The sequence below is a fragment of the Cotesia glomerata genome, linkage group LG9 (genome assembly GCF_020080835.1).
Source record: "Cotesia glomerata isolate CgM1 linkage group LG9, MPM_Cglom_v2.3, whole genome shotgun sequence".
NCBI lineage: Eukaryota > Metazoa > Arthropoda > Insecta > Hymenoptera > Braconidae > Cotesia > Cotesia glomerata.
Window position 1 is genome coordinate 9,887,957 of NC_058166.1, and position 22,859 is coordinate 9,910,815.

General features: G+C 30.6%; 1 protein-coding gene and 1 long non-coding RNA gene across 3 annotated transcripts in view; one reads left to right on the forward strand and one right to left on the reverse strand.

The window, feature by feature from the left end:
* LOC123271872 (paired mesoderm homeobox protein 2A-like) overlaps positions 1-22,859 on the reverse strand; it is a 54,000-nt gene that overhangs the window by 16,470 nt on the left and 14,671 nt on the right. The gene's annotated exons all lie outside the window — the stretch shown is intronic.
* Positions 1,436-19,298, forward strand: LOC123271955. The gene is made up of 3 exons (XR_006510987.1): positions 1,436-1,446; positions 7,633-7,638; positions 18,872-19,298. It is a non-coding gene; the product is annotated as an uncharacterized LOC123271955 (long non-coding RNA).

A 22,859-nucleotide genomic window follows, 5' to 3' on the forward strand; every position in this document is an offset into this window, starting at 1 on the left:
AGATAACAAATATATCACAGATGTACGAAAGTTTATTTAATTTATGAACCGGAGAAGAAAATACTCGTGACGTTTATAAACATAAAGTCGTAGTTGGAAGCTGGTAGCTGTGGCTTATAGAGCCTCGATTAAATATTTATCCACGGAGAGGACATCTGTCACCCTGTCCGATGTCTTCTTTTGGTAGATATTCTTTTTCTATCTCACCCTTGTATGTTACTTTTATCTTTTCACTCTTTCTTTTCAGGATATATTCGAGTTCGATTTAGCTGCATGTAGCCCACCTTGTAACCTCCACCCTCGGATCTAACGCCTAGTTACATTTTATTTAACCCCTGTATTTATTCAACATTAACGCCAGCCGTGTGACTAAACAGGGGGCACATGTTATGGTCCAGACTCTTCTGTCAGTCTGGGGTTTTTCTATTTAACAATTGAATACATTTGTAAACATTCTAGTTCATTATTAGCTTCATGAATATACTCAACAGAGGCTTCATTACTTGTGTATACATATGTTATGAAATTTAAAGTTAAATGAGACTTAAAAATTTTGGTAATTATTTTGAAGTAGGGTTCACAACTTTGAACTCGAAAAATTCTTATCAAAATTTTTTTAACGATGTTTTTTTTTTAAAGTTCATAAAAAAAACAAATATTTTCAAAAATCTGTTTTTTTTTTATAAAAAAAAAATTTTTAAAAACGGGTCCCATGTTTTTCTCTCCTTGCACTCAACGAAAAAAACCGTACTATCCTTGTCGCACTCGCAACAGCAAAGCTATCGCAGATTCATAAATTTTACTTTAAGGACGTTCCGAGAAAAAACCGTTTTCTTAAAATATCGTTCAATTTTTAATACACATACTTTTAAGTGTCCTTTATGCGTAGAAATTTTTTTTTTTTAATAGTCTTTACGGTACTAAATTTCGAAATATTAACGATTAAAAATCGTAGATTTAACATGTATTCCCTATGCTGACCGACGTTCAAGCAAACGTTGCATTAAATATCAATCGTACGTTACTTAGATTGTTTTAAAAAACTGAAAATCGTTAATTAAAGATATAACAAGTATTTTTTATCAAAAATAACATAGACGAGCGGTATTCATTTTTAACTTCCCGCTAAGAAAATCAAAGATTTTCAAAAAATCGGGAAGTTATTGGTTTTACCCCGTTTTGCAAAAATCGAAGTTTCAACAGATCTCGACCTTTTGAAGCCCTAAGAAGCTTTCCTGACTATTTTTACGATGATGTCCGTACGTCTGTATGTATGTGTGTGTATGTATGTATGTATGTAAACCTCTCGTAACTTTTGAACGGCTTGACCGATTTCATCGCGGTTGGTGTCATTCGAAAAGGCTTCGCCAAACTTAGATTTCCTGTAAGTTGGAACCGATTCGGACCAGTAGATTTCGAGAAATTGCAAAAAAAGTGGAAAAAAAAGTTGTTTTTTTTTTCATTTTTTTTAAATATCTCCGAATTGGCTGAACCGATCGGTCTCAAAAACTAATCAGCTCTTAACCTTGAAAACCCGCATCAATCACCACCAAAAGCGTCAGAATCAGTTGATGCGTTCGTGAGATATCGTTGTCGAAAAAAATCGAAAAAAGTGTTTTTTTGTAATAACTCCGAAATTTTTTGTCAGATCAATTTTTTTGTTCCAAATTATTTATAGAGCTCAAAAAACTACATCAATCGCCGCCAACCGCATGTAAATCGGCTGATTCATTCAAAAGTTATAGCAGTTTGAAATTTGAAAAAATCGTGTTTTATCGAACTTTGATAAGATTTTTGAGCTCGAAGAGCTCAAAAGCATAGGAAAGCTATCTCTTTGAGCTCAGAGAGCTCAAAATAACACATAAATTGTATTTTTGAGCTCAAAAAGCTCAAAAACGTCATAAATGCAATTTCAAGCGTTCAGGTATAGAATTGGCGGGAAGTTGCAGGGATGGCCTTCAGGGTCAACCGTTTTCCTAATTTTTTTATAAAAAATGTTTGAAGTTAGTGGCTTTCGATATTTTAAGTGAGTGGAAGTAAGTGAACAATAGCCTGTAAAGAGAGGCAGCACTAATGTGTGAGAAAGAAACCAATAGCCATAATCTATTGGTGTCGTTTTCTTGTCTATAGGAACGTCCTTAAACGAATTAAAGTTCCGTAAAAAACTCTCTGCTAGAATAGATAGTTAAATAATCTAGCTGTCAAAATTTCACATGTAAAATCATGTCGTTTTTGTACTCAGAATGTGTTCCGATTGATAAAGATTATTTTTCAAAAACTTTCAATGTGCAATCACTATACCATTTCCGCGGCTTTTTCACCTAACTGAATAGTAACTGACATGAAGAAAAAAATTTGAAATGAGCATTAAAAGTTTCAGTTAAAGTAATTGCAGGTTTCCCGAATAAAGTTGAAATTTACCTAGCTTCAAGTGCGATGAATTTTTCTGTTAATTGAAATTTTTTCAGTGACATCAATTTTTTATAAAAAATTAATTGTACATGATTTTTACGAATTCTATTAAAATGAGTAACTAAATTTTTTTTTTACATATCAAGTTTTTGGAAAATGCATTTTAATGTGTTACATTCCCGCGATCCCACAATAAGAACAATTCATCGGTTATGTGATCAATGATCAGCAAAAAGAACATGTATGTAAAATTCTTGGTCCGTTGACTGAATAACCACACGTAATGTTAAGTTTTGGAAACCTTACAATGACTTTTTCCCCACTGTCAAAGAGAAGATTGTTGTATGGAAATTTTCAGTAAATGTTATTGGAGTTTAATAGATCGGTTTTAAATTTAATATCGTCCTATAGTTTATAAGCAACATTTTTTTCTATTCTACTCACCACTATGACATAACCTGCATATGAAGTCAATTGTCGCGAAGTTCGTTTATTTAGCGGATATCTAATTATTAAGAAAGAAAAATATTCAAATCGGTTGACCCTGGAGGCTATCCCTGAAATTCTCCGCTTCTCTTAAGCTTCAAACGTTCGAAAATCAAACATTCGATTATGAATACTTTTGAACGCCATGTCCCCCATGCCAAGCTGTTAATTCGTTCTGAAGATATCGTATGACAAAATTTTATTTACATGCGTATTAGACGCACACAGATTTACACACAGTCGTAAGTCCACACAGATAGAAGGATTTATTTGTATTAAATAATATTTGTTAGTAGTTAACAAATCATTTATTAGAGACCACTTTTTAATATTAAACAAATATTTCTTAGTATTTAAAATGATTTGTTTGTATTTAATAAATCTGATATTCATTTATTAAATATTAATAAATCTTTTTAAATACTAAGAAATATTTATTAAGGACTAACAAATGGCTGATAATAAATGATTTGTTAAATATTAACAAATCTTTTTAACTATAAACAAATTCTTCTATCAGTGCAGCCGGAAACAGTCGAAATAATTTCCTAGGCCTTCAAAATGTGGAGAACTGATGAAAACTTGCATTTTCTAAATCAGACTGCAATCACACTGTAAAAAATTTACGGATCGAACGCGGAGTGAATGAAGAGTGAATGATTTTTAATTGATTCACTCCCAACGGGAGTGATATTTACTCCGAGAAGGAGTCAATTTTTATTAATAATAAAATTCACTCCGCATTCACTCCCAAAATAAATGAATTTAGAAATAAATAAATTTTTGTAAAGAAAATATTTTTATAAACCCTTTTTATATTTAATTATTAAAAATTTAATTTATTATTTTTTATAATATTTCATTTTAATTATTATTATAATGTTTTTATTTATTTTTTTTTTTTTATAAATTAATAATTAAAAATTGTCAAATGTCTCAACAATAAAATTTGGAATTTTTTTTATATTCAATATCTCAAATAGTTAATAAAAAAAAATATGTATACATATATAGCGGACCCGACAGACGTTGTCATGTACACACGTCTTAAATTTAGAAATTTTAGGAATGAGCTTGTATAGTTAAAAACATCATTAGTTAACAATATGCAATGGGCATTCTTCAATAATTAACATTTTCGTAAATATAAGCCCATTCTGATTTTATACTCATCAAGAGCTTTCATTTGAGTACCCACATGCATTTTTGATATATTTTATATATTTATATATTTCACAAATACCATATATACAGAGTGTCCCAGAAGTAACGGACGCCATTGTAGCATCTGATAAACAAAATAATTCTGAGACGAAAATTCCTTAGCCATTTTTTAATCAGACGCATAGATAATTAATTATTAATTAAAATAACGTCCTTTTATGCGTTAGAGAGAGAGCACTAGTGTCAAGTCAAGTGCGTTCCAACGAAGACGCTTGCACGTGTGAATGTGTAAGTAAATATGTGTGACTACGTTAGCTATTGATAAATGGCAATTGCACGACACCACCTAGTGGTCAAAGTCATCACTACTCAAAGCGGGTCATGGGCTCTTATGGAAGTCGATGCAATCGCCACCTGGATTTCAAAAATGTAACTACTCAAAACGGGCCGCAAAATACATTGGAGACATTTACCAATAGAAACTAGTTAGTCATACAGTTAGTTGTGTCTTTGTTTGGCACATATTTTACTGGACACTGGCGCTCTCTCTCTAACAAATAAAGAGACGTTATTTTTAATTAATAATTAATTATCTATGCGGTTAATTGAAAAATGGCTAAGGACTTTTCGTCTCAGAATTATTTTTTTCATCAGATGCTACAATGGCGTCCGTGACTTTTGGGACACCCTGTATAAAATATATAAAAAATGAAGCGGCATGATGGCCGAGCGGGTTAAGTCATTATCCCGTTAGTTCGCTCGCACATCATGCCGTGAGGCGAGGGTTCGGGCCCCGACGGTTGTTCGAATAGTTCCAACACCAACCGTCGAGGGTCGCTCCGGTAGCCGAACTGTACTGGCATGGGTTTTCTCTGTGGTTTCCCCATCGCCACTATTCCAACAACCGATAAAAAGAGGTGAGGAATAGGGTAAATACAGTACAGAAAGCACAAGTCGGTCCACAGCCGCAGTGATAATAATAAAGAGTTGAATATATAAATGTGCGAAAAATAAGGTTGATTATGTAGTGAAAATACAGGAGTGAAAAGAGGACGTGCTGGGGTCCAAAAGAGCGTTGAATAAACAAGGACAGTATAAAAACACAGGACGGTGGCGCACTCGCGGAATGCGACAGCTACCATCTACCCAGCCTTGTAAAAACCAAGAACGGTATACAAGTAAAAATCAAAATAATAATAAACTATATAAAAAATGTTATGTGGGTACTCAAATGAAAGAACTCGATGAGTGTAACATCGGGATGAGCTTATTTCTTTAAAAACTTCAATAATTAAGAAATGACATTGTATCTTGTTAACTAATGATATTTTTAAAGATATAAGCTCATCCCGATGTTACACTCATTAAGACCTTTCATTTGAGTACCCACATCAATTTTTCATATATTTTATATATTTATATATATTACATATATATGTATATATGAAAAATATATCAAAAATGCATGTGGGTACTCAAATGAAAGCTCTTGATGAATGTAACATCGGAATGAGCTTATATCGTTAAAAACATCATTAGTTAACAAAATACATTATCATTCGTTAATTATTAACATTTTTATAAATATAAGTCCATTATGATTTTATACTCATCGAGACCTTTCATTCGAGTACCCACATGAATTTTTTCATATATCTTATATATATGATATTTATAAAATATATGAAAAGTGCATATGGGTAGTCAAGGTCAACAACAATTTATAAATAAAAAATCTATTAAATAAAAATTTTCCCGTGGACTGAATTGTGAATCTAAACCATTCTGAAATCCACCGGAAGACACACAAAAAATTTCATTAAAATCGATCCAGCCGTTTAGGAGGAGTTCAGTGACAAACATACGCATATATATATATATAAAGATTAATTTTGAGATTTTTTTTGTAGAACGAAAATTCAACCTTATTTTGTTTATTTTAAAAACTCCGAACGCGGATGTTTTTCGGAGTGAAATTCGAAATCACTCTGAAATCACTGCGCAAATAAAAACTCCGGATTCACTCCCTACGCGGAGTGATTAATTACTTCACTCCGGAACTCCGAGTGATGGGAGTGAAATTCACTCCCGATTCACTCCGGATTTTTTACAGTGCAATAGCTCCCGAATTTCCATAATTATTAATTGTCGAATTATTTATATTCTAAGCGACATTATTCGTACAATCACATGTTTTTACTATATCTTTATTTTTATCAAGATTGGTCAAACCGATCTTAAGTTACAAGAAGACATATAGACAGACAGAAAGACAAATAAAAATTTAAAAAAAATAACAGAATTTGAGATCAACGCATCATAAAACGATTATTTATCACAAAATTAGATGAAAAAAGTCAATGTACAGACAGAGCGAATAGATTTATATAGTAGTATAGATATAAATAAAATTAATTACTTCGTAATCAATAAATAAGTATTTTTCAAAGCAATTGAATATCAAAGATTAATTATAAATAATTTTTGTCAGAAAAACCATGTTAATAATTGAAATATAATAATACTCTGGTCAACAATTGGTGTTATAAATTATTGAATGTATCTAATATTAGTATGGCTTTGGCTATTGATTTTAATATGAGTACTGAAGATAATATTGTATCAGAATACTGAAGAACTAACAACAATACTGAAATTATCAACATGTCAGTAGGTAGATTACCTCATGTTGAAACTATTATAAATTAAAAATAAAAGTTATTCATACGTCTAGTAAGGATAAGTAATACCACTGGGCAGTATTTGGTACATAGGCGGTCAATATTTAGCGCGTAATAGTCAATATTCCGAGTAATCCGCTGTAACGTAAATTATCACAATTTAATGTTTATTATTTTATATTTTATTAACAAAAGTATTTTATAGTTTGTAAGCTAAAACTATAAAAAAATTATAACACTCGTTTCATCAGCTCATAAACTTTTTCTATAAACTTACAAATAATGTATTTATGTTGATTTTACTTAAGCTGATCGATATTTGGAGCCTTAATCCTAAAAAAAAATTTTTAATTTAAAAAAAAAAATTTTTAATTTGGAAAAAAACAATTTTTTTGACCGCATGAATTAAGCAAAAGGTATTTTTATATTTAAATTTGAAAAGGATTTCACGTAAATTTGTGCCTATTAGCGATTCTATCTATTTTTTTGTGATGGTAAAATTTTTATGTCAAGTTTTCGGAGGAGCTTTGAATATTTTGTTGGTTCTATAAATTTGTTCCGTGAAATTTGTCCATTTAACAATTTGGTTATTGATCCTGTGACAGCAATATTATTTTTAACATTTATTTCAAAACTATCAAACTTTGAATATTGTGATTAAAAATATTGAAAAATTATTAATCCAAAGTTTTTTTATTAATGATTTATAATTTTCGGCAGTCACATAATGCTAATAGTTAATTAAGACTTTATACATTAGAAGTAATATCTAAAAATGAATTGAATAGTTTCTATTAAGCATTAGATAACTTTTAGCATCGATCGACAAAAGTAATCGGCTAATTAAAAGTATCTGGCAAATGGTATTAGTTACAGCAATAAAGATCAGAAAGTTGTTATTGTAAATGTATAGAATCCAGAGAATTTAATTAAGCTGATGAGGAAAAAATAATAGAGAAAAATAAAACGATAATGTAGGAGAGAAGATACTGAATTGAAGATCGTTACATCTACATTCTAACTACGATTTATGAGAGTAAATGTGTGTAAAAGTGTATATGTGTGTGTGTATGTAGTTTGGTACACAAACAAGTCTACACTTGTAGCAGAAGATGCAGGAGCAGGAAGCAGAACGACGTTACTTTTCGTGGCAATAGTGTCGGGATGATGCTCGACAGGACGGTTTTTAATCACTGTAAGTGGATCTACATGGAACTCGCAATTACCTCGGGTACACTTGCAAGCACACACAAACACAGTAACCCCCTTGTGTATCAGTCATCCCCGGTGCTAGCATACTCTACATAGTACATAGTACATAGCGTTGAACGAAGCTGGTCTTTCTGGAAAGCAAAGGGAGCGAGAAAGATAAATGGAATAGGAGCAAAGAGAACCCAAAGAAAAGCTACGAGCGCTTTTCCCGTTTTCTCGCTTCAGACTTTTCTCTTTTACACTTTGCTTCCCGTTTTTATTATTTTATTTTTCTAGACGTTCGCCGGATGTCGTTAATTTTCGACGATTAAATAATGTATTTTTTTTTTTTTTTTTTTTTTTTTCTAAAGGTAATTTGATAAACTGAATTTTTGAGTCCAGTGTTCTATTTTTATAAATAATGTTTTTATATCTTTTTAATTTTGATTTTTTTTTATTTTCCCGCTTTGTTTTGAATTATACCAAAAAACTCATCCTATTTTTGGCCGTAAAAATTATAATTTAATGAACCAAATTAAATATCAAAAAGTCCATTTTGACAGTAATTGAGCCTATTATTTTATTGTAATATTATTTTTCATTGATAAATTCAATTTACAAAAAGGATCAGTCAAGAATATAGCGCCAAAACAAAATTTTTCCGTTTTAATGTTGAAAATACGAGAAATAACACACGTAAATGGCACATCGGTAAATGCGTAAAATTTGAATTGTAAAATATGAATAATTCTGTTAATTTAACCTTTTTTTGTCATTTGACATTAGAAAAAAAATAATTATAATATTGTATTCATATTAATCAATAATTTCTTATGTTAAAAAAAATATTTTTTAAGCGCAATACTATATTTTCAAAAAAATTAAAATTATAAATGAAATTAATTATTCAAAAATGAAAAATGATTTGAATTTTATTACTTATTTGAATAAATATAAACATAGTTAAATTTTTTTTAAAACTGATGTATTAATTACAAGATCTAAAATTTGTAAATTGAATATTTGGTTCATAAAGCTATTAAAATTCTGTGTAAGATTTAGCTCAATTACAAGAACTATTATTTTAAGACACAATAAAGTATTAATATAGTGTTAGAAGTTTGTTTTAACTTTATAATAAGGGCGACAAGATATGAAAACAGATTTAATAAATCAATACGACTTAACACTAGGTCAAAAGTAATATAAATCGGTTTTTATATTATGCACAGGGTGTAATAATATATGATCTTAATGGGATTGCAATTCACATTAAACTGCTGATTGATGATTTTGAAGCGGCAAGTGAACGAGTAAAGAAAGGAACGGAATTGAAATTATTTATCATGTGAATGAGTCACAAGTGAATTTGCGTTTGTGAGAAATGAAATTATATTTTATATTTTTGTCCTACTGATTACTTTTATATGCTTTGAGCATAGAGGTAAGGGTAAAGTGGAGACACAGCGTGATGCCGGCACGCGTCAATGGGATTCAGCATCCAGCTTGGTGTTACGATGACGCTTTGGTTGTAATTTAAGGGGTCAAGGGGTCGACCACGGTATTATATGTCAAGTGCGTTATTACATTCGGATAGGTCGGTGGATACTATACATATAGATTTAGATTGATAAACATAAGTATATTGGATGAGTGGCTTGTATCCAATTTACGAATGAGTACTTTGATAATTAGACTGTTTATCGTTCTTAGATTATCTTAATTATTTTTTTCGTTTTTAATAACAATAATAATCAATATTATACTGTCAGAAATTTGGGGAGTGATTTACGGAGTGAATGCGGAATAGATGATTTTTAATTAATTTAATCCCTCTGAAGTGAAATTCACTCCGAAAAGAATTTTATTTATATTATTGATAAAAAAAAATCTGTATGGAATGAATTCTTTATTTTTTCATAAAATAAAAAAAATAGTAGTTTTTTTTTATTAAAAAATTATAAAACACGTATTTGAAGATTTTTAAAATTGATGTTAAATTTTTTCCACAGTCTGACAAAACAAATGAATTTCAATTTTTAAACAAAATTGCATTAATTTTTTTTAATTTCTACAAGTAACATTTTTTAATAAATTCTCTCTATAACAATTTATTTATTAAAAAATCCTAAAAATTATCATATAAAAGCTAATTTAAGTAATATTAAAGTTATTCTATTTATTTAATTGAATACAGTGATGCTAATAATAGATTAATTTTTTCAATGTTTCAGGGTCAAATTTTTTAGAAAAGTATAATTAATATTCACAAATTTCAACTTAGAATAAATTTTATAAAGTATTTATAAGTAATTTGGCCCAAGTAATTTTTTTTTTTTGAATTAAAATTAATATTCACGCCGCTGACAAAAAAAACTCCAAATTTACTTCGGACGCAGAGTGTTTTATTTCTTCACACCAATACACCCAGTGATGGGAGCGAAACTTCACTCCTCATTTTTAACAGTGTAAAAATAATAATAATAATAATAAAATTTCATTGATAAACTTAAGTAATTAAATGAATAATTAAAGATACAATTGATACAAATTTTTAAAAATAAATATTCTCAATCGAAAATGACATTTAAATAATAGATTATTAATAAAATATTCACGCTTATCGACGGGTTTAATTAATTAATTTCATTCAATCTTTCTTAACTGAAAATGAATGACTTTTTTTTTAAATTAAACTTCACTCAAAATAATGAATTAAATTTATCAAGAAATAATTATAATAATATCATTATTTCCTGTCTAAGTGATCTGTTTTATACAAACTAAAGGATAAAAGATTTAATCCAGGAAATAACATGAATAATTAAAGTGACAGAAGACTTTATAAATAAAGTCGATTTTTAAATGAATGATTATTAAAAACTAAACAGATGTATGAATTTACTGTGGGATTAAGTTGTAGTTTAGTCATGTAAATTAAACGAAATGTATTTGGGACGTGAGTTGGATCGCCAGCGAGCAGCTTTCATGTATAGTCTTGTGCTGGTCTTTGGTATGTGTAGTGTAAAGGAGTCCATAGATACTTTACTTACACTAGTGCAGGGAGAATAATAGTAAGACCGCAAGTACTAGAAAATTTATAATACGGCGCTAATAATCTGATGTGGTTGTGCCTAATGTCAGTTCTCATAATAATCAAGTACAAATATCTTTGCTATTCTAGACTTAAATTATTGTAAGAATGTTTAGACGTTTATCTTTAAGATTTTTTTGTATAGTATGTATTATTATTTTCCTAAAATTTAAAAGATTTTTATGAAAAACTTTTTATAACTGAATTTCAATGCTTAAACTTGAACTTTTACTTGAATTTTTACTGCCAAAAAAGTTTTTTTTTATTTTTTAGGGGACAAAAAGAAATTTGCCCTAAAAAAGTGAAGACAAGAAATGAAATAAAGTTTGAAAGAATAACATTTTTCATCAATAATTCTATTAATATACTGTAAAATATTTCGATGTAAAAATGGTCCCCGAAGTGGACAGTGTATAATCAATAAAGTTATAATTCAAGAGTATAAAACTGACAAAAAAATTTTGTGGAGTTAAAACTGTTAAATTTACAGTTTCGCTCCACTCAAGGCGTAACTGTAAAGTTTACATTTTAAAAAGTGTCAACCTGAAAATGGAAATTTTACATTGTAATAAATGTAAGTTTTGAATTATAAAAAATGTAAATTGAGTAGGTAGAAAAACTGTTAAATTTACATGGAAAAATGTAAATTTTGCATTAGAAAATTTGTAAATTTTTTTCTGAAATATTCATTAAGTATATAAAACTATACAAACTTATGCATAGCCAAAATTTATATTGTGTAGATCTAATAATAATACATTTAATTAAAAAATTTTTTTAACTTCCCCCTAAGAAAATTAAAAATTTTCCAAAATCGAATTTTCATCAGATCTCGACGTTTTGAGGTCATAGGAAGCTTCCCTGACTATTCCCGCGATGGTGTCTGTATGACTGTATGTAGGGGAACCTGGGGCACGAAGGCCCCCCCGGGGTACGACGGCCCCCCTCAAAAATTAGGTGAAAAATTTTTTTTTTAATTTCCCTCAAGTTATGACCTCTATAATGTTTTTATGATATTTTGGGCCAATATGTGATGTGGGGCATAATGGACCACTCGAAAAAAAAATTGTAACGAAAAAAAAATTTTTTTTTAAATTGTGATAAATTTGTGGTAAAATGAATCAAAAAAAATTTTATTGAACTGAAAAATTTTACAAAAAATTGAATTATATAGCTTATAAAAAATTGAAAACATAGTTTTTTAAATTAAAACAGTAATAATTATATTATTAATTATTGATCACGGTATCTTCTGCACCAGACAGAAACCTAATCTTAAAAATTTATTTGAATTCCTCCAAGGATATCTTACTTTACCCAATTCATATTTCTAATTTTGACTTGATAAAAATATAAAAAAAAGGTCTGGTTCAAGATATTACGGATTTTAAAAGCTCAACCTGAAAACTCAACCTGTGATTTCAATCAATGTCAACTAATGTAACCAATTCATTGCTAAATAACATCTATATTTTTTCTTGTACGTAGATTTAAAACCTCTAAGTTCAATAAAAGGAATTAATTATATATTAATTATTATCTATTTAAAATTAATTAACAGCTTAACAATAAAATTTATAATCATTTTTTTATTAAACGTTAACAAAAATTAAACTTTGAATAAAACATGAAATATAAATGTTCGACGATTAGGAAATCACATCGAGATATTTTAATGAATTTACGATTATTCGTAATGATCATATCAGACATATTCGTCAGAATAATCTTCGCCAATACCTGCGCAAGAATCACCCGCACGAAAAAAGTATATATTTTGGAATATATTCTGAAATATATTCCAGAATATATCCGAGAATATATTCCGAATATAACCCGTTTTGCCCAAGGAATATATTCCGGAATATATGGGCATGCACTCACTTGTATTCCGTTTTACTCAAAATTTTTCTCTGTTCTATAGTCTGGTCAGTCGTCAGATCTATGGTCTGATCCATCGTATATATACTGAATATATTCAGGGCGATTCCGTACTCGCGGGTGCAACATTTAGACTCACTCAAGGCTTCTTACTAAGAAAATAAAAACTCTTTTTAAAGAAATGACTGGTCGCAGGATTACATTATAATCTGTTTTACAAAAATTAATATAAAAAACATTTAATAAAATGTCTAAATAGACACGGGAGAGGTTCAAAGTGCTATCGCGGATGCAACGAAATCGGCCCACCATTAAAGGTCATGAAGCTAGAATGAAAAAAGTCTGTTAATTATGAAATATTTATTAAATTATTTTTACATTCTTTGAAAGAATACAAAACAAACTAATTATTAATTTAAATAAAATTATTAAAAGAAATAAATATTATAAATTATTCACTTTTTATCCAGTCGCGGGTGCAACGTAAAACTATCGCGGGTGCAACACGTCTCACTGTAGTGAATATAAACATTTCCATGTAACTTTAAATTAAAGATATGAGATCATAGATGCTGTATCACTAATTAGCACTTTCTTATGTAACTAAAATAAATTATTTGTTTGGAATAGTCGGCGATTTATCAGACTTAAGGTTCATCTTCAGAATCGCTGTAAACATCAGAAACGCGTAACTTTTGCGTAACTTTTTTGCAACTTTTCTACGTTTTTTTTTTAGTAGCAGTTATCAAAACTAATTAGCTTTTCAAATTAGACTTCGACGTTCGTGCAACACAATTACTCTTACCCTCCTCAAATTGAAAAAAATCGGTATAAAAAAAAGTAACAAATACTGTGATTTAAAAATTTATGTCAAAAATCGTCTCCCGCGGAATCGCCCTTCAGGTATATATACTTTTGAAATATATTCCTTGGGCAAAACGGGCTATATCCGGAATATATTTAGAATATATTCTTGGATATATTCTAGAATATATGGGTCATTCCACCAAATAAGAACATTTTTACGGGGCGACCCTCGCGGATTATGTTTAAAATTTATAGAGGTGTTCTCTATCATAAGACAAAAATTCCCTGAGAGTTTTAGCTCTTAATACGCAGCGGTCTTGAAGTTATGATTTTTTGAAATTTTGGAAAAAATTTTTTTTCAACTTTTTCGTCAATTTTTCTGATATGAAAAACATTTTTAAACAAAATTGACAAACATTGTATTTTGTAGGAAAAATTCTCAGCTTTTGAATGAAAATATTTATTTTTTCATAAACTCATCAGAAGACCCTTAAAAATCGAATTAAAGTGGAAAAATTGATTTTTTTCGGTGTGCAGCCCAAAATTCTTCAAATTTGAATTTTTTTTCTGAAAGCTGAGAGTTTTTTACACAAAATATAGCGTTTTGCCGATGTGCATATTTTTTATTTCGTCACAATTAAATTAAATGTTAGATTCACTATGCAGTAATATAATTCAGAATATTAATATAATTTTCTCTTTAATACTAAAATTATAGTACTCAGAAATTTTGGACCACCTGCTTAAAAGATGAGTCTATACTTCGTCACTTATCATGCAGATGGCGCTCACAACTCCCTCTATTTACTTTCATTTTGTGATTCTTTCTTGAGCGATTTCTTTTCGGATCGTTTGTTCTTAACAAAAATATAATTGCTCAAGTTTTTAAGTAATAATTATTGCGTTACTTTGATATTTCATCGCCATGAGTAAACGTATACGGTCAGTAAATTGTTGTAATCCATTCAATGAGTCACGTAAGTAACTAATACAGTGCACTTGACCTCTTATGTATAACCTCTACGTAGAACCAATTAAATTAATGGCCTTGTGTTTAATATTGACTTTTGACATCTAATTAAACGTAACTTTTAGATAAAAAAGGAGTTAAAGATTTAAGAAAATTTCCCGACGAAGATCGTTGGAAATTTCCTGACTTAGATGACACTTCAATGTTATGTGTGCGTTGTCGATTCCGTGTCAAAGAATATATTCCGCCGGCATCAAAGGAAGACGAAATTATTTCAAGCCAAATTAGTGTTGAAAGTCTGAGTATATCAGCTGAAATTTGTACTGAAGGAAGCAGTTTATCTCGAACTGTCAGTAATTTTAGCGACAATCTATGTGATTACAATGATCATTCTTTAGAGCGATTTTTGAAAATTCCTCTTATTGAAAAAGGATGGTAAAAATTTTCTATTGATTAAGTTTTTCATTTACTGAGTGAGAACTTACTTAATTATTTTTCTATGCGTTTAATTTAAGGTTATATTCTGAAAAAAATTATGGAGTAAAAAAACTTGATGAGAGCTATGCTGCCCTAGAGAATAAGTTCCAATCACAATTTGGAATAGTACCTGAATCTACCTACAGAAAGATTAATCAAGATCATTGTTCCATGATAGCTAAAGTGAAGAAATTATATAACGCTGAAAGTGAAAAGTAAATTTTTTTAACAATCGATCATTTTAAAATATCTTCATTTTTTCATATTAATACGATCGATCGTTTGCTTTACAGATCAATAAAAAAGAAGCTGCTTTCAATTTTACCCGACAGTTAGGAAGTCAGTCGTATAGCATCTGAATTTAACTGTTCTCGAAAAATGGTACTGAATCTTAAAAATGATATCAGTGAATCTGAGAATGTTGATTTAGACTCTGGTGAAATGACTACTAATACTTTGAATCCCACAAAAGTTCCAGGCAATCAGCTGCTTAAGTTAGATGTAAAAAAACTTGTCATTGATTTTTATGAAAGCGAAGAAAACTCAAAACAATTAGCGGGCATGAAAGATTTTAAATCTGTGAAGAATTGTGATGGAAATCGAACTAGGGTACAAAAAAAGTTGATTCTTTGTAATTTAAAAGAATTGTACCAAAGCTTCAAAGCGCAATATAATTCAGTGGCAATCGGATTTTCTAAATTCGCTAGTTTGAGGCCTACTTATTGTATTCTTGCTGGAAGTAGTGGTACACATGTCGTATGTGTTTGTACTATTTATCAAAATGTAAAATTGATGTTAGAAGGTACTTGTGTATTTGACATTCTCTATAATTGTACTAAAACTAGTTATTAATCTTATTACATTTATTCCATTTAGGATGTAATTTTCCAAAATTTGCGAAAAACACCGATTGGGTTGTAGAATCTCAGCCAATTTACAAAAATTTATTAAATAAATTAGTTTGTAACAATCCAAAAGAATTGTGCTTTTCCAGAATGTGCAATAGTTGTCCAAATAATGAAGAAATCGCTGATTATTTTCGTGTGTCGTTTAATGAATCTGATTTTAATGAAATCCAATATAAAATGTGGACATCAACAGACCGTTGTACTATTGTGAATGTTACTTCAGATTCCGAAGACTTCATCGAGACTTTAGTGACGCAACTTGATAAGCTTTTGAAACATGATTTTATTGCGAAAACACAAAGTCGATTTTTTTCTGATACAAAACTAAATTTAAAGAGCGGGGAATTCGCCGTAGTATTTGACTTTGCGGAAAATTATGCATTCGTTGTGCAGGAAGCAGCTCAAGGCTTTCATTGGAATAATGATCAAGCTACTATATTTCCAATGGTGATTTATTATAACGAAAATGATACTATCAAGCATTTGAGCTTTGTTGGTATTTCAGATTGTCTTAAGCACGACACAGTTTTAATTTATTTATTTCAAGAGCAATTGATTGCCTTTCTTAAAAAGAAGTTTGCTGTCATCAATACGATTTTTTACTTCTCTGATGGAGCTCCACAACAATTCAAAAACAAGAAAGCATTTACAAACTTTGTAACGGAGTACACGGGGCCTTCTTTACCCAGAGAAGGTCTCCAACCCGCGTGAGTTAGTTATCGACTGATCCCCCAGAGCGCTGTGCTCCGAAGTACTCGCGCCTCTAGCTATAAGTTAGTGAGTAAGTCCCTGAGAGGGAAACGCCGGCGAGGAGAGTGAGTGGGGGAGACGGAGCGAAGAAAGAAACGTACCGACAAAGCTCAGAAGATTCATTGTGACCGAACAGTCAAATCTAACGGTCGCACAAAAGTTAACAAACATCAAAGCACAGGTAATTATTTTTATTTCGCTCAAGATATAGTGGAACGAAGCGATACTAATCAATTAATTTATTGCTTGCTAGGCCTTCTGCCAGCTTGCGTAAATTGATTTTAATTAGTGATAATTTCTAATGCTTATTTGCGGTTACAGATTTTGTAAAGTATCCGGGGAACGAGTGACGGTGACCTGGGTCTCGCCGCCAAGTAGATTCATCCACCAAAGAGGGACTTGTACCAGCAACGACGACAAGAAGTTGTAGCTCCTCGAGGGAGTTCATTAGCGTCGTAAAGGAAAACTCCAGGTACAAATAAAATGTCTCAATAATATCTTGGTGGTGCGCCATCAGCCAGGCATTGAAGTCGGCTGAAGGTCATCGTCATTTCACGTTCGGTCACAATCATTAGTTTAAGTATTATATCGTAGAATTTACTTAATTATTATATTGAAATTTATTTATTAGAATTTACTTGGAATATTATTTGGGATATTATTTAAAGAATTATTTAAAATATTGTTTAGAATATTCTTTAGGAGGTTAGTAAGAATTTATTAAAAATAAAATTCAGAATGAAATTAAGAAAAGTCCAGAATAAAATTAAAAATGAAGTTAAGAACAAGTTAGGGATAATTACTAAATATTTAATTAACAAAACCAGGAATTATTTCGGATTGTTAATTAACTACGTAGGCAGAGTTTGGACTGACTTTACCAGGAATAATTTCGGTTGGTCATTTCATGACTTCGGTGCCATGTAGAACAAAATGTCGTTGATAATCGAGTTGGTCGGATTTATTTAATTAATTGCTTAAAATAAAATCAGTAAAATGTTTTAGAGGAACTTTAGTAAAAATCATTTGAAGTAAAATTTATTAAATTCGGGAAAGTAATTTATAATAAAATTTAATTGTTTAAAATAAAATCATTTGCAATAAATTTAGAATCAGTCAAAATTGCTAGAAAATTGTTCGTGTAAATTTGTTAATTAAAAGTAGAAAATAAAACTTGTAAAAATTCGTCAGAGAAAAAATTACACCAAAAACTTGCGACAGAGACGCAAGACCGAGCGAGAGCGTCAGCCATCTTGTCCCGCGTGAAGCGCTGGGTAGAGGACACTCAAGGTCGAGACTAAAATCTTACGATGTTGCTAGGCAGAAAATAATCCTCGAATAAAATAAAATAAAATAAATGCTAAGTTTTTCGTGCAACACAATAGAACGTAAAATAAAATAATGTAGAGAAAATAAAACTCGATTATTGAATGACAAGTAAAATAGTTTAGTAAAAATTAATTACATAAAATCAATTGATGAATTTTAGTTGATAACAAATTAAGTTCTTAATTAAATAAAATAATCTGGACATAAATTAGAAATATTCGGAGAACAACCAAATAAATAATTGACAAATTCTGGTAAAATAAATTATCCAAAGTAAAATAAATTAACGAAACAATTTATAAAATAAATTAAGTAAATTCAGGAAAAATTAATTTGTAAAATCTAGGAAGTAACCGATCATTGTTGGCAGATTATTAAGACCTCTGTCAATAGATTTTAATCTATTAATTCAAGATACGAAGACCTCTTGTAATTAAATATTTATTGTTGTATTATTAAGACCACGGCAATAAATTAGTTAATGATTTTAATTTGAAATTTGGAATTGGATTAGGATTTATGAAACAAGTTAGGAACTCGGATTTAGCAAATTAATGAATGGAATAAATGGATCTAGGTATTAAATCGGATTTCATTTAATTTTGGGAAATTAATTTTGTTAAATTGGAAAATAAATATATAAATTTTAATCTGTAAAGTCCGGGGAAATATTTAGTGTGTTTGGAAATTTAATTAATAGTGTGGGTGGGTTAGTGTTAAGTATTGTAGTGTTGCCTAGGGATTCATGGTATCCTCCTCTGCTTCCTGGGCACACTTAGAGTCCTTTGCATAGACGCCCAGGTGGGGGTGCAATAGGCATAAGTATTTTAAATAAATATTGTGGGTGTGTGTGGAATAGAAAATATTATTGCAGTGTAGCCTAGGGATTCATGGTATCCTCCTCTGCTTCCTGGGCGCACTTAGAAGCCGTTGTATAGACGCCGGATTTGGGGTACAACGGTAGTAAGATAGAAACCGCGGTATAGACGCTCCATATGAGGGTACCGTTCGGGAATAGAGACTATGATAGAAACCGTGATAGGACGCTCCATAAGAGGATATCGTCGGGATTAAGTTGTTTTGATATTTTGTAAGGGGTTTTATTGTGTATTAAGGGTTGGTTAAATAAAATGGATTGTAAAAATGAATTTCTTGTTATAATTTCTGTTTCCTTCCCGACAATCTCTTACGACCCTGAGTGTTCACTCCATGTTCTGGGCCAGTTTCTGGATACTGTGGGAAAAATCCAGTGGCGCCTTAAATAAATTAAGAGGCGACCAAGAGAGCGGTGGATCACCGTTTCAACTTATGTTATCATTATGCTGACTTCGAAATCAACGTTGAGTGACATTTTTTTGCAACTGCCCATGGCAAAGGACCATGCGATAGTCTTGCGGGTTCATTAAAACGATATGCTGCTAGAGCTTCATTACAAATGAACAATAAAGAGCATATACTGAAACCACAAGATTTGTTTTCCTGGGGAACGAAAAATTTTACAAGCGTTGACTTTACTTTTATAGCTAATGACGATTATTTAATAAAAAAAAATGTGTTAGACGTACGATATTCTCAATCGAAAACGGTGAAAGGTACACAGTCATTACACACTTTTGTGCCTTTAAAAGATGAAATTGGTTATGATTTCATTAAAACTGTGTCCACATCTCAAAAAAGTTCAAAAATAAAAGTATTTTAATTATAATGAATTTGCGTTTAATTAAATTGTGACGAAACAAAAAATATGCACATCGGCAAAACGCTATATGTTGTGTAAAAAACTCTCAGCTTTCAGAAAAAAAATTCAAATTTGAAGAATTTTGGGCTGCACACCGAAAAAAATCAATTTTTCCACTTTAATTCGATTTTTAAGGGTCTTCTGATGAGTTTATGAAAAAATAGATATTTTCATTCAAAAGCTGAGAATTTTCCCTACAAAATACAATGTTTGTCGATTTTGTTTAAAAATGTTTTTCATATCAGAAAAATTGACGAAAAAGTTGAAAAAAAATTTTTTCCAAAATTTCAAAAAATCATAACTTCAAGACCGCTGCGTATTAAGAGCTAAAACTCTCAGGGAATTTTTGTCTAATGATAGAGAACACCTCCATAAATTTTAAACATAATCCGCGAGGGTCGCCCCGTAAAAATGTTCTTATTTGGTGGAATGACCCATATACTTTTTCCGTGGGGGCATAAGACCATTTATTACAATTTTTACATTGAATCCATGACTCTGAGGACTCTGAGGAAAGTCCATAGCAATAAAGACAATGGCAATCATCATTTTTATATTTTAAATGTTTTTTTTTTTTTTCAAATTTTTTGATTTTGATTTTGTTTTATTTTTTTTGTATAATTGAAGTCTTTTTTTTTTTGCTTCATGTTGATTTTTTTTTCTGTGAGTTCTCGGCGATACTCAAGACTCGTAAGAATCGTGGTTTTCCCTCGACGCCGTTTTCTGGGAGGAGAATCTCTAGATTTTGATGGTAATAGCTTTAGTAAAAAAAAATTTTTTTTTATATGATTTTTTGGGGAGGGGGCCGTCGTGCCCCAGTCTCCCCTATGTATGTATATTTGTTTATGTGTGTATGTGTGCGTATGTAAACCTCTCATAACTCTTGAACGGCTTGACCGATTTTATCGTGGTTGACGCTATTCGAAAGGGCTTGGCCAAACTTAGATTTTAAATACAATTTGGATCAAGCGGCATGATGGCCGAGCGGACTAAGTCATTATCCCAATAGTTCGTTCGTGCGTCATGTCGTGAGGCGAGGGTTCGAGCCCCGACGGTTGTTCGAATAGTTTCAACACCAACCATCGGGGGTCGCTCCGGTAGCCGAACTGTACTGGCATGGGTTTTCTCTGTAGTTTCCCCATCGACACTATTCCAACAACCGATAGAAAGGGGTGAGGAATAGGGTAAATGCAGTACAGAAAGCACAAGTCGGTCCACAGCCGCATTGGAATGAAATTATATGTGCGAAAATTATATGTTGATTATAAAAAGTGAAGAACATGTTGATAATAAAAAGTGGAGAACATATTGAGTATAAAAAGAGTGGAGCATATGATGATAATAAAAAAGGGTTGAAAAGCTGAGTTGATAATATAGAGCGGAAAGTAACCTTGTAAAAACCAGAAAACGGTATACAAGTAAAACTCATAATAATAATAATAATACAATTTGGATCGATACAAAGCGGTAGATTTTGAGAAATCTCAAAAAAACTACGAAAAAATTTTTTTTAAATGTGGTTTTTTTGGAATAACTTATAAACGGCTTTACCGATCGATTCTAAAAACCAATCAGCTCTTAACATTAAAAAACAACGTCGATTGCCGCCAAGCCGGTCAAAATCCGTTGATTCGTTCGTGAGTTATCGTTGACGAAAGAAAACCGAAAAAAGTGTTTTTTTCGGAATTACTTCGAAATTTCTTGTTTGATCAATTAAAACTTAAAGATTTATCATGAGGCTTCAAAAACTGCGTCGAATGCCGCCATTAACCGCGTGAAAATCGGTTCATTCATTCAAAAGTTATTGCGGTTTGAAAATTCAAAAAAAAAAAGTTTTATTAAACTCCTACCAGACTTTTGAGCTCAGAGAGCTCAAAATGACACGAAAATTATATTTTTGAGCTCCAAGTTATAAGTGCAATTTTGAGCGTTTAAGTATGGAATTAGCGGGAAGCTGCAGGGATGGTCTTTAGGGTCAACCGTTTCCCTGATATTTTTTCGATTTTTTAAAGTTATAAAAAAATTATTTTTATATAAAATTTTTGGGATACCCTGATTTTTTCCCCTTTCTCCTCTATTATTATTTTTATAGTTATTATTATTGAAACCTGAGAATAATTATGTGAATGGAAGTATATACATATATTAAGATAAAAGAACCAGAGCTCTTAATGATGTATACATCACTAGGGATCTAATTTTAAGGCTCTGTCTGGTTGACGTTTTTAATGAGATTATCAAGAACCGGGTGACTCGTCTATCGTCTTTCACCTATCGCTCCTTTATACCCCTAACCTCCGCAAATCCAAATTCACTGATTGTAATAATAATAATAATAATAATAATAATAATAATAATAATAATAACAATGAGGTAAAAGATATTGAAATGAGTGAGTGAGCTTCAGCTATATTGCATGACGAGGATCATACTACCGACGGAATATTAAACTCACTCGTGCATTTCCTCCTCTCATTTATCTCCTATCCTGTCTACCGGTAGTTATAGTCACGGACCTAGCCGTGACACTCGTCTAATTGATTTATACCCAATTCAGCCTCGTTAATGGATCCTACATACATCACTCCTATCAATTTTCAAATTTTACATTCGTGAAAAATTGTCTAAATATATATATATATATATATATATCTTCCTTTACCTTAATAACTACTTTTTACCGTTTCTAAATTTACTGATTAATTATAACTATAATCAATAAACAGACTTAATGTTAAATAACGTATGTCACGGCTTTTATTTTATTATTATTATTATTATTATTTTTAGGCTTTAACTACAGCGTAGCTAGTCTTGTAGGGCAATATAATCTGTCAAGATCAACGGGCAATGTAATCCATCAGATCACAAGACACTACCTGTCCATGAGTACTAGTCGAGGGTAATTTAATTCCATCAGACATCTCAGAAATAGATCTTCAATCTTACAAAAAACTTATCCTTCTTCAGT